Consider the following 13083-nt stretch of genomic DNA (forward strand, 5'->3'; position numbering starts at 1 on the left):
TAATAATAATAATAATAATAATCATAACAATAAAATGATAATAATACTAATAATAATGGAATATATATATATATATATATATATATATATATATATAAGGGGTACTCTCGCATTAAATAAAAAAAAAAATAGCCTCATAGATGGAAATCATTCGCTATAGCTCACTTACCCCTGAAGTAAGGCCAAGGCATGAGACCACTTGGACATAGTGGGGACTCGAACCTGCAATCACATGGATGCACGGTCGATTCCTTACCACTAGGCCACCCACCCAAGTGGTGACCTAAGGATGAGATTAATTATAGTTAAACCATTAATAAAGATGTAGAAACATAAACAGAACCTTGAGTCCGCAAATTTTGCAATACACGTTGCTCGCTCGATTTTCGCAGCACACATCACTCTCTCTCGATTTTTGTGACACATCGCTTTTCCTCGATTTTTGCAAAACGTGTCACTCGAGGCACGCGTCGTTCTCTCTTGATTTTTGCAGCACATATCGCTCTCCCTCAATTTTTGCAAAACGTGTCGCTCGATATCCGTGATACACGTCGCTCTCTCTCGATTCCCGCGGCAAATGTCACTCTCCTTCAATTTTTGCAAAATGCGTCGCTCAATATCCGTGACACGCATCACTTTTTTTCGATTCTCGCAGCAAAAGTTGCTCTCTCTCGATTTCCACAACATGCAGCCATTCCCCTATAAAAAAGATCTGCCCTCCTCGAACTCTAAGCATCACAGCTTTTTGTCATCTTGAACAACCACATTTCGGTTTGCAGAGATTAGCTCTTCCCAACATTTCTCTTGGTTGTCTCATTACTCGAAAATGTTGTCAAATCACCTAACTCCCCAAGTTGCTAAGAGCAGCACTAAATCGCCAATCCAAATATGGAAACCCAGTAAGGCACAACTAAAGATTTTAGAGGAGACCTTCCATAACAATCAAGGGAAACTCCCTTCTGTGGAGCGAGCTATCTTGCTTGCAGCACAACTCTGATGGTATGGTCCAATCGAGCCAAAAAATATACGCTTTTGATTTAAGAGTCATAGGCGTAAGAGGGGATCAGTTGAAGAAGTCACTATTTCAACTACTGCCCCACCAATTATCCATCTTACCTCCTTCGCCACTACTGCCCTGAGCAATGCCCCTGACATTTTCCTAACCACTTGTACCCTCATCCCTATCGACAAAATTTTGTCTTTGAAACTTACAACTAACATCACACCAATGAACCATAACCCTTACAATGGCAGCATCACTGTAGTAACCAGGAAAAAATTAAAATTTAAAAAAAATAATAATAAAATAATAAAATAAAATTAATTAATAAAATTAACAAGTAAAATGAATAGTATGATAAGGAACAAATATATATATATATATATATATATATATAAATATTAAAGCATGTATATATATATATGTGTGTGTGTGTGTGTGTGTGTGTCTATATATATATATATATATATATATATATATACATATATAAAGTATGAAAGCTTCTTAAAGAAGCTTTACCTTACTTAAGGTTTATTATTATATATATTTATAAACTAGCACAAGCTTCTTTAAGAAGCTTTGAGAGTCAATCCAAATTTAATTAGATTTTGTGTGCGTGAGTGCATTCTTTCTCTCTCACTCACTCTCTCTCTCTTCTCTCTCTCTCTCCTACGACTCTCTCTTTTCGATTTCGGGCTAGTTTTACGCCGGATCGACAAACCGAAACCACCACGACCCTCCTGGCGAAGTTCTCTACAAGTCTGCCGGAACGGATCGTCAGGAAAACGAAATTGGATTTCATCCCAAATCCAAGGTAAGGCTTTATATTCAATATTTGGATTTTTGACAGTTGAAGAAAGTAATATACATGTAAAAATACTGAACTTTAATACTAGAAATTTTCAGTTCCAGGGTATTGATTGTGAACGTTGGGAATCATCCCTAAGTTGAGGTAAGACTTTTTAAGTCAAATTTGACTTAGTGGTAGTTATAGAAAATGTTGTACATACGAAAATACTAAACTTTAATTCTGCGAGTTTTCATTTTCAGGGTATTGAGTTGAGAACCTTGTGGGTACGGGGAAGATTTTCTTATGGGCTTTTCAGGAATCAGGTAAGGGGATAAACTAAGTTAGTTTTGTTTTGAGAAAATGTATGTATATATATGTAGCATTTGGTTTCAAGAAAAATAAATATACTTATATATATGATTTATATTTGGAAAATACTGTTTAAATGATGATATGTTAAATACGTAGAAAATTTGTTTAGTGTGGCATGAGTATAAAAATGTTGTGAAATACTATTTTTTTGGAATGGGGACGATATGGATTTCTATGATGGAAAATCGGCGTACGGGCCGAGATATTTTTATATGTATATGTGATTTGCCGGCGTATGGGCCGTGCAATGTGGATGAGATTTACCGGCGTACAGGCCGTGCTATGTGATTTGCCAGCGTATGGGTTGTGCTATGTGATTTTCCGGCGTACGGGCCATGCTATGTGGTTTGCCAGCGTACGGGCTGTGCTATGTGATTTGCCAGCGTACGGCCATGCTATGTTAAAATGTGTAATATCGGCGTACGGGCCGATGATTTTCATAATACACGTATATATGTGAAATGATATGATTGATATGAAAATAAATGATATGAGATATTTATGTATCACGGTTTTAGTATATGTATATGATATCAGAACCTGGTTGGCTTGGTCTAGGCTAGCACTTGCACGGTACCGTTGCTATGTGTCCACGGTCCTCGTGATCATGATATCTGTGTTAACGCCGCTGTACGGAGTGGTGTGAGATTGGATGGTCGATGTGGTTATTTTCAAGAAGTGTGCTGTTATTGCCCCTAGTGTACGGACCAGTCTGGGTAGACCCATCGGACCTACAGACTACTGTTTGACTTGGCAGTGGTCGGCCAACCATTGTCAGGTCCTGCCTTCGGGCCACACAACCCAGTCATGTGGGGGTAATACATGACAACAGCCAGCTAACCTACCAGGGTTGTTTTTATGTTATTATTATTATGATATGAGATGAGAAATGTTTATGAAAATGCAGTATGTTCTGCCATGTTTTGATATGCATATGTTTTCCCAGATTTGATAAACAATATTAAATATGTTATGTATGGTATATGTAGAACACAGAATACTCATGTTGCCACACACTGGTATTAGTTTATTTCCCTTACTGAGAGGTGTCTCACCCCTAAATCTTATACATTTTTCAGGAGCCCCTGATAGGAGAGCGGGAAAAGCCCCGCTGATCTAGATCAGTTGTTTGCCCTCTTTGAAAGGGTAATTTTTTGGTAGGGACAGTTAGGTTTTGTGGGGATTGTCCCTAGATTTCATTTTTGAGATGTATATACTGTGAAATAGTAATTATAGTGACTCTGGTATGTGTTATGCACATTATGATGAGATGTATATGATTTTATACTTTCTGCTGTGTAGGCTTCTGCTGTATGTTTTGTTATATCCCTGGTATCCACGGGCTCAGGTGGATTGTGACCTGCTGAGCTAGAATGTATGATGTGATGAAAATTTATTTATATAAAAAAAAAAATATGTGAAAAAGGAGCAGGTCGTTACAGTTGGTATCAGAGCCTAGGTTGCTAGGTTCTGTAGACTTTAGAGTGCAGCAGGAACAATACCAGAGTTTAGGAAATGATTTGAGGTTTTGTTCTACAGTCTAGAAGTAGGACTTCCGTGGTAGTTTCTGTGTTTTTCTTGGGGTGACGATTTCTGAAAAACCATAGTAAGCTATTGTCGGGTTGTGTTCCTAGAATGTAGGACTGGGGATTAACAATGAGTTAGAAATGTTGAGATGAGTGGTGAGGATAGGTGGGTAAATTATGAGGATAGGATTACTGAATTGCAACTGCTATTTTCCAAGATAGATCCAGAAGGAAATAGTGCCCATGCGGGTGGCAGTGATGGAGCAGGACCATCAGGTACAGCTAGGACCGACTCTGATGCAGTATTACGTAGCGTGGCTCAGCAGGTTATGGCTGAGATTGCTAGGAGCTCGAGGGAGCAGAGTGGTCCATCTACAGGCTATGGGTGCACTATAGAGAAATTTACAAAGATGAATCCTCCGGCATTCTCAGGTGGAGTTGATCCTGTAGCCGCTGAGAACTGGATGCAGGAGATTGAAAAAATCTTGGCTGTGCTGCAATGTACTAAGGAACAGAGGGTCCTCTTTGCCACCTATAAATTGACAGGAGAGGCTGAGAGGTGGTGGACTGCGGTGAGACTATTAGAGCAGCAGAGGGTGACTCCAATAGCTATGACATGGGACCGGTTTAAAGATTTGTTCTTTGACAGATATTTTCCAGCTACTGTGAGGGAGGCTAAGGTAGAAGAGTTCCTGAGTCTGAAGCAGGGGCAACTATCCGTCTAGCAGTATGCAGCACGTTTTATTGAGCTCTCTCGATTCGCCCCATACATTGTTCCTGATGAGGTGAAGAAGGCGAGACAGTTTAAGAGAGGCTTGAGGCGGAGTATATTTAGGCAGGTGGTGGTGCTGCGGATCCAGGACTTCGCTAAGTTGGTCGACAGGGCGGCTTTGGCAGAGATTGGTGAGCGTCTTGATGCGGATGAGCAGGGACAGAGGAAGAGATCTGCATCTACGAGCTACCAGCAAGGTCACAGGCCGGGTCAGTGGAGGAGAGGTAATCATGGTAGAGGGCGGAGACAGGAGACGGGAGGACGCGAGGTGTAGACAGGGCAGGGTCCTCCAGTTTGTCAAACTTGTGGTAGGAGGCACTGGTGAGAGTGTCGAGCTGGTGGTGTAGTGTGCTACCGCTGCGGTAGATCGAGACATATAGTGCGAGATTGTCCTACCCCGCCAGATGCAGCTCCGGTGTGCTATCGCTGCAGTAGATCGGGGCACATGGTACGAGACTGCCCTACTCCACCAGATGCAGTTCCAGCTCCTATACCATACTAGGGAGGTTATCAGGCACCACGGGGAGGCCAGCAGAGGAATACGGCTCTAGCTAGGGTGTTTACTCTGACGCCGGGTGAGGCTGAGGCATCAGGTGACGTGGTGACAGGTATGGTCATTATGCTTTCTTTTAAAGTTATTACATTATTTGATTCAGGAGCTACACACTCGTTTGTGTCCTTGGGGTGTATTAAATTATGTGAGGCTGAAACACAATCATTAGATGTTGAAATGTTGGTATCTACACCGACTAAGTCGGTAGTGAGGTGTGGGAGGGTACTCTGCGACTACCCAGTAGAGATTCAGGGGAAAACATTGTCTGCTGATTTGATAGTGTTAGACATGCATGGGTTTGACGTTATATTTGGCATGGATTGGCTAGCGGCTAATTTTGCCAGCATAGATTGTCGTGCATGAGAGGTGATATTTAAACCCCCGGGGGAAGTAGAATTCAAGTTTGTAGGGTCGCATGTACAATTCCCGCCTCATCTAGTTTCAGCTATTCAGGCCAGGAGACTACTACTGAGTGGTTGTCAGGGGTTTGAAACAGTTGTGAAAGAGATGTCAGAGAATGAGTCGAAACTTGCTAGCACGCCTGTAGTGAAGGAGTTTGTGGATGTTTTTCCAGATGAGTTAACAGGCTTGCCACCTGACCGTGAGGTGGATTTCTCTATTGATCTACCTCCCGGTACAGCGCCAATTTCCAAAGTACCTTATCGAATGGCACCAGTGGAGTTAGCAGAATTGAAGAATCAGTTGCAAGATCTGTTAGATAAGGGCTTCATACGACCCAGTGTATCTCCGTGGGGAGCTCCAGTTTTATTTGTGAAAAAGAAAGACGGGACTATGAGGATGTGTATAGACTATAGGGGGATAAATAAAGTGACAATCAAGAATAGGTATCCTCTACCCCGTATCGATGATTTGTTTGACCAGCTCCAGGGTACATGGGTGTATTCGAAGATTGACCTCAGATCTGACTACCATCAGGTGAAGGTGAAAGCAGAAGACGTCTCAAAGACGGCCTTCAGGATTAGGTATGGGCATTACGAGTTTCTAGTGATGCCGTTTGGTTTGACGAATGCTCCTGCGGTATTTATGGACTTGATGAATAGAGTCTTCCACCAATACCTAGACCATTTTGTTGTTGTTTTTATTGATGATGTACTGGTCTATTCTAGGAACTATGAGGAGCATGAGACGCACTTGAGGCAGGTTTTGCAGACACTTCGGGAAAAGAAGTTGTACGCCAAGTTCAGTAAATGTGAATTTTGGCTGGAGAAGGTCGTGTTCTTGGGGCATGTTGTATCTGGAGACGGTATTTCTGTGGATCCTAGCAAGATTGAGGCTGTAGTGAATTGGGCTAGACCGAGAAATGTCCACGAGATCAGGAGTTTCTTGGGGCTAGCAGGCTATTACCGTCGTTTTGTTGAGGGATTCTCAGCTTTGTCAGGGCCCTTGACGCGACTTGAGTGAGACGATAGTTGTAAGCAGAGTTTTCAGGAGCTGAAGCAGAGACTAGTCACAGCACCAGTGTTGATCATCCCATGTGGGGGTGAAGGGTATACCATTTACAGTGATGCGTCCTTGAAGGGACTTGGCTGTGTATTAATGCAGCATGGCAGGGTAGTGGCTTATGCATCCAGGTAATTGAAAGAATATGAGAAGAACTACTCTACCCATGATCTTGAGTTGGCTGCAGTGGTACACGCACTGAAGATTTGGAGGCATTACTTGTACGGTGAGTAGTGTGAGATCTTCTCTGACCATAAAAGTTTGAAGTATTTCTTTACGCAGAAAGAACTAAATATGAGGCAGAGAAGGTGGTTGGAGCTGATTAAGGATTTTGATTGTACCATCAGTTATCACCCAGGGAAAGCAAACGTGGTAGCTGATGCGTTGAGCAGGAAATCCAAGGAGCCAGTGTTGGCGGCTATGGGGATCCAGCATCCGATCATAATGGATCTGGAGAGACTCGGCATAGAGTTGGTGGAGAGTGATCTCCCAGTATGTATTGTCAGCCTAGTGGTACAGCCTACCCTGCAGGAGAGAATTAAAGCTGCCCAGAAGGAAGATCCAGAGCTAGTGGAGGTGATTGACAGAGTACAGAGTGGGCAGGGGGAGGAGTTCAGTATCGCAGATGACGGAGCTTTGCAGTTCTGTTCCAGATTATGTGTTCCTGCCGATACTGAGATTAGGAAGACTATTCTAGAGGAGGCTCACAGATCTTTGTATACAGTTTATCCCGGTAGTACGAAGATGTACATAGATCTGCGAGAGTCATACTGGTGGAGTGGTATGAAGAGAGAGATTGCTGAGTATGTAGTGCAGTGTTTGACGTGCCAGCAGGTAAAGGCTAAGCACCAAATACCGGCAGGGCAGTTGCAGCCGTTATTCATCCCGGAGTGGAAGTGGGATCACATATCGATGGACTTCGTGTCAGGACTGCTGACGGCGTTACATGGTCATAATGCCATCTGGGTGATTGTTGATCGATTGATGAAGACCGCCCACTTTATTCCCATCAAGATCAGTTACTCCCTCAGCCGTTTAACGGAGATTTACATTCAGGAGATAGTACGTTCTCATGGGGTACCTGTATCTATTGTGTCGGATCGAGACCCACGATTCACATCACGATTTTGGAGGAGTTGCAGGAGGCTCTGGGGTCTCAGTTATCGTTTAGTACGGCATTCCATCCTCAGTCAGACGGGCAAACTGAGATGACGATACAGATATTAGAAGACATGCTCAGAGCGTGTGTACTAGACTTTGGGGGTAGTTGGACTCAGTTCATGCCATTAGTAGAATTTGCGTATAATAACAGTTATCAGTCTAGCATTGGCATGGCACCATTTGAGGCTCTGTACGGTAGGAGATGTCGTTCTCCTTTGTTTTGGGATGAAGTGGGTGAGTGGCGAGTAGTGGGACCAGAGCTGGTTCAGCAGGCGTGTGATAAAGTTCATCTTATCAGGGATAGGATCAGTGCAGCTCAGAGCCGACAGAAGAGTTATGCCGACCATCGCCGCAGGAATTTAGAGTTTGATGTAGGTGATCACGTATTTTTGAAGATAGCTCCGATGAAAGGGGTTATGCGATTTGGGAGGAAGGGTAAACTTAGTCCTAGGTTTATCGGTCCATTTGAGATTCTAGATAAAGTGGGACCGGTAGCTTACAGGCTAGCTTTGCTACCTGTATTGTCCAGGATTCACAACGTATTTCATGTTGCTATGTTAAGGAAATACATCCCAAACCCTTCTCATGTCATCAAGTATGATGAGTTGGAGCTTAGTGATTCACTGGGATATGAGGAGGTACCAGTACAGATTCTGGATAGGAAAGTGCAAGAGTTACGTAACAGGACGATTCCTCAAGTAAAAGTCTTGTGGAGGAATCATGCAGTAGAAGAGGCTTCTTGGGAGTCTGAGGAGCAGATGAAGCAGAGGTATCCGCATTTATTTCAAGAAGTCTGAGTGAATAAATGTAAATAGTTAAATAGTTTTCTGTTGCAGGTACATGTAATGATTGAATAGTGTAGTACTTTAGTTTTGGGAGAATGGTTTTCTTTTGTATATGTAATCTTCCAAGACTCGAAATGTAACCACGGTATTCCTCCGCCATAAGTGAGGGTAGGTAATAAAATGAGTAGACCCTTTTTTCTAATTAAAAGATGGCGAGTTACGGAAACAGTAAATTTCGAGAACGAAATTCTTTTAAGGGGGGAGGAATGTAGTAACCGGGAAAAAATAAAAATTTTAAAAAATAATAATAATAAAATAATAAAATAAAATTAATTAATAAAATTAACAAGTAAAATGAATAGTATGATAAGGTATATATATATATATATATATATATATATATATATATATATATATATATATATAAAAAAATGTATATATATATATATATGTGTGTGTGTGTGTGTGTGTGTGTGTGTCTATATATATATATATATATATATATATATATAAAGTATGAAAGCTTCTTAAAGAAGCTTTACCTTACTTAAGATTTATTATTATATATATTTATAAACTAGCACAAGCTTCTTTAAGAAGCTTTGAAAGTCAATCCAAATTTAATTGGATTTTGTGTGCGTGAGTGCATTCTTTCTCTCTCTCTCTCTCTCTCTCTCTCTCTCTCTCTTCTCTCTCTCTCTCTCTCTCTCTCCTACGACTCTCTCTCTTCTATTTTGGGCTAGTTTTACGCCGGATCGACAAACCGAAACCACCACGACGCTCCTGGCGAAGTTCTCTACAAGTCTGCCGGAACGGATCATCAGGAAAACGAAATTGTATTTCATCCCAAATCCAAGGTAAGACTTTATATTCAATATTTGGATTTTTGACAGTTGAAGAAAGTAATATACGCGTAAAAATACTTAACTTTAATACTGGATATTTTCAGTTCCAGGGTATTGATTGGGAACGTTGGGAATCATCCCTAAGTTGAGGTAAGACTTTTTAAGTCGAATTTGACTTAGTGGTAGTAATAGAAAATGTTGTACATACGAAAATACTAAACTTTAATTCTACGAGTTTTCATTTTCAGGGTATTGACTTGAAAACCTTGTGGGTACGGGGAAGATTTTCTTAGGGGTTTTTCAAGAATCAGGTAAGGGGATAAACTAAGCTAGTTTTGTTTTGAGAAAATGTATGTATATATATGTAGCATTTGGTTTCAGGAAAAATAAATATACTTATATATATAATTTATATTTGGAAAATACTGTTTAAATGATGATATGTTGAATACATAGAAAATTTGTTTAGTGTGGCATGAGTATAAAAATGTTGTGAAATACTGTTTTTTTGGAATGAGGACGATATGGATTTCTATGATGGAAAATCGGCGTACGGGCCGAGATATTTTTATATGTATATGTGATTTGCCGGCGTATGGGCCGTGCAATGTGGATGAGATTTGCCGGCGTACGGGTCATGCTATGTGATTTGCCAGCGTACGGGCTGTGCTATGTGATTTTCCGGCGTACGGGCCGTGCTATGTGGTTTGCCAGCGTACGGGCTGTGCTATGTGATTTGCCTGCGTACGAGCCGTGCTATGTTAAAATGTGTAATACCGGCGTACGGGCCGATGATTTTCATGATAGACGTATATATGTGAAATGATATGATTGATATGAAAATAAATGATATGAGATATTTATGTATCACGGTTTTAGTATATGTATATGATATCAGAACCTGGTTGGCTTGGTCTAGGCTAGCACTTGCACGGTACCGTTGCTATGTGTCCATGGTCCTAGTGATCATGATATCTGTGTTAACGCCGCTGTACGGAGTGGTGTGAGATTGGATGGTCGATGTGGTTATTTTCAAGAAGTGTACTGTTATCGCCCCTGGTGTACGGACCAGTCTGGGTAGACCCATCGGACCTACAGACTACTGTTTGACTTGGCAGTGGTCGGCCAACCATTGTCAGGTCCTGCCTTCGGGCCACACAACCCAGTCATGTGGGGGTAATACATGACAACAGCCAGCTAACCTACCAGGGTTGTTTTTATGTTATTATTATTATGATATGAGATGAGAAATGTTTATGAAAATGCAGTATGTTCTGCCATGTTTTGATATGCATATGTTTTCCCAGATTTGATAAACAGTATTAAATATATTATGCATGGTATATGTAGAACACAGAATACTCATGTTGCCACACACTGATATTAGTTTATTTCCCTCACTGAGAGGTGTCTCACCCCTAAATCTTATACATTTTTCAGGAGCCCCTGATAGGAGAGCGGGAAAAGCCCCGCTGATCTAGATCAGTTGTTTGCCCTCTTTGGAAGGGGTAAGTTTTTGGTAGGGACAGTTAGGTTTTTTGGGGATTGTCCCTAGATTTCATTTTTGAGATGTATATACTGTGAAATAGTAATTGCAGTGACTTTGGTATGTGTTATGCACATTATGATGAGATGTATATGATTTTATACTTTTTGCTGCGTAGGCTTCTGCTGTATGTTTTGTTATATCCCTGGTGTCCACGGGCCCAGGTGGATTGTGACCTGCTGAGCTGGAATGTATGATGTGATGATAATTTATTTATATAAAAAAAAAATATTTGAAAAAGGAGCAGGTCGTTACAATCACAGTCACCACACTAAGGGTTTGTGATAATGTTGGCCTACTCCACAATTGCCAAGAGATCTAAAATGCTTTGAGACTAATTTACAAGCCACCGATGGCTCGTTATGAGCATCCCCACCAAAGGCCACAAAGGGAAGAGGGCAGCTCTTGCTCCCTTGCCGAATAAACGGGCGTTCTCTCCTTTTTTCCGACCTAAGTCGGTGACATTACAAGAGGTCAACTCCGCCAAGAAAGAACCCAGACAATTAGTAGTGACACTGCTAACATTTCGATAAATGTTGACGTTGAACTAAGACTCTAAAGGTTAGATTTCATTTTATTTATATATATATATATATATATATATATATAAAATTATCCATTTCCAAATCTTTTGAATTTTTTTTTCCATTTCAACTCCTATTAGACCGATGATTCACACTTCAGTTCCTAAAATAAAATATTTCGTCAAATTACCCTCAATCTATTCTAAGACTTAGCCAAATCGTTCATCAATTTATTCTTTCATATAGCGCAACCAATTATACAGTACTCATTTTAAATTAGCAAATTTTGATAACGAAATTTTTATAAGGAGGGGAGAATGTGATGACCCAAAAATATATATACGATTAAAGCATAATAATAATAATAATAATAATAATAATAATAATAATAATAATAATAATAATAATAATAATAATAATAATAATAATAATGGTCATTAAGTTAATATCAATACATAAGTGCTTTTCTATAGGATCCTTGATTCCATGTTTGATGCCTAAGAAAGACATTGTCTTAGCAAGTACTCAAAGACCATTATGACTCAGTTGCTCTTTGGAGGTCGGCTTGATCAAAATGGAATTTTATAAGATAAACAGGATAGACATTATTTGTACACGTAAATAAATACATATACATAAAATAATATTTTAACAGACATAATTTGTAGAAATACATAATAATAATAATAATAATAATAATAATAATAATAATAATAATAATAATATAGGTATCCTATGCACAGTTTTTTGAAATTGTCAATATAATGTAATAGTATGATTAGGTCTGAAGAATCTTTCATGATTCTATAGAATTTTTGGATTGGTCATTCATGAATCATTCATTCTAATCGTCTTTTATACATTCTATTTGAGTTACATATAATCGATCAATCTAAATATCTAAATATGAAATAGAATGAAATATATAATTAAATATATAAATAGAAATAAATAAGAAAATAAAAGAAATAGAAATAATAATATGAAGGATCCTTTCGGGAAGTGATTTGTCCGCAGTAGGGGGGGGTTAAACTCCATTTCTCCCACTTTCATTCATTAATTTAACCATTGTTAAGATGAGATATGCCTATCTCTATCTCACACCAAATCGGGAAATTAACAAACAATAAATCTAGTAAGGGGGATCAACAAGTTATCGAAAATAGTTTTTTCTATTTTTCTATAAGATAAGAATTTGGTTCGGGGGACAGGTTGAATTTCTTCATCACATGATTTGAAGAAATATCTTGAATCTATGTCGAATTGGTAGGTACATGTATCAATCAAGTGAATTTCGTTCTGATGGGGGTCAATTCAATAAAAGAAAAAAGTAAGGGTCGATCTTGATCCTGAAACAATTCATTGCATTGATATTGGATAAATATCACTAAACCCTTTATACCCTACCCTAGACCCCTACCCTAGACTTTCTGGGTAAATAAAATTTATCGTTTTGACTGAGCCACGAGCCGCTATGAGTCTACTGCATGTACTTATGTATATAATATATGTAGATAGATATAATCCGCATAATGTAATGACTCTTTCATAAATTGAATCAAACAAATGGGCCCCTTTAACTCAGTGGGAGAGTAACGCTATGGTAAAGCGTAAGTCATCGGTTCAAATCCGATAGGGGGCTTTGGCTTTTTTCATAAAATTCCAGTGGTAATATTCATATTTGATTTGAACGGGGAATAGGAATATTTTTTTTTTATTTTTATTTTTGTAATAAGTTAAGTAATAAA

This window comes from Malania oleifera, chromosome 1 (genome assembly GCF_029873635.1).
Source record: "Malania oleifera isolate guangnan ecotype guangnan chromosome 1, ASM2987363v1, whole genome shotgun sequence".
Lineage (NCBI taxonomy): Eukaryota > Viridiplantae > Streptophyta > Magnoliopsida > Santalales > Ximeniaceae > Malania > Malania oleifera.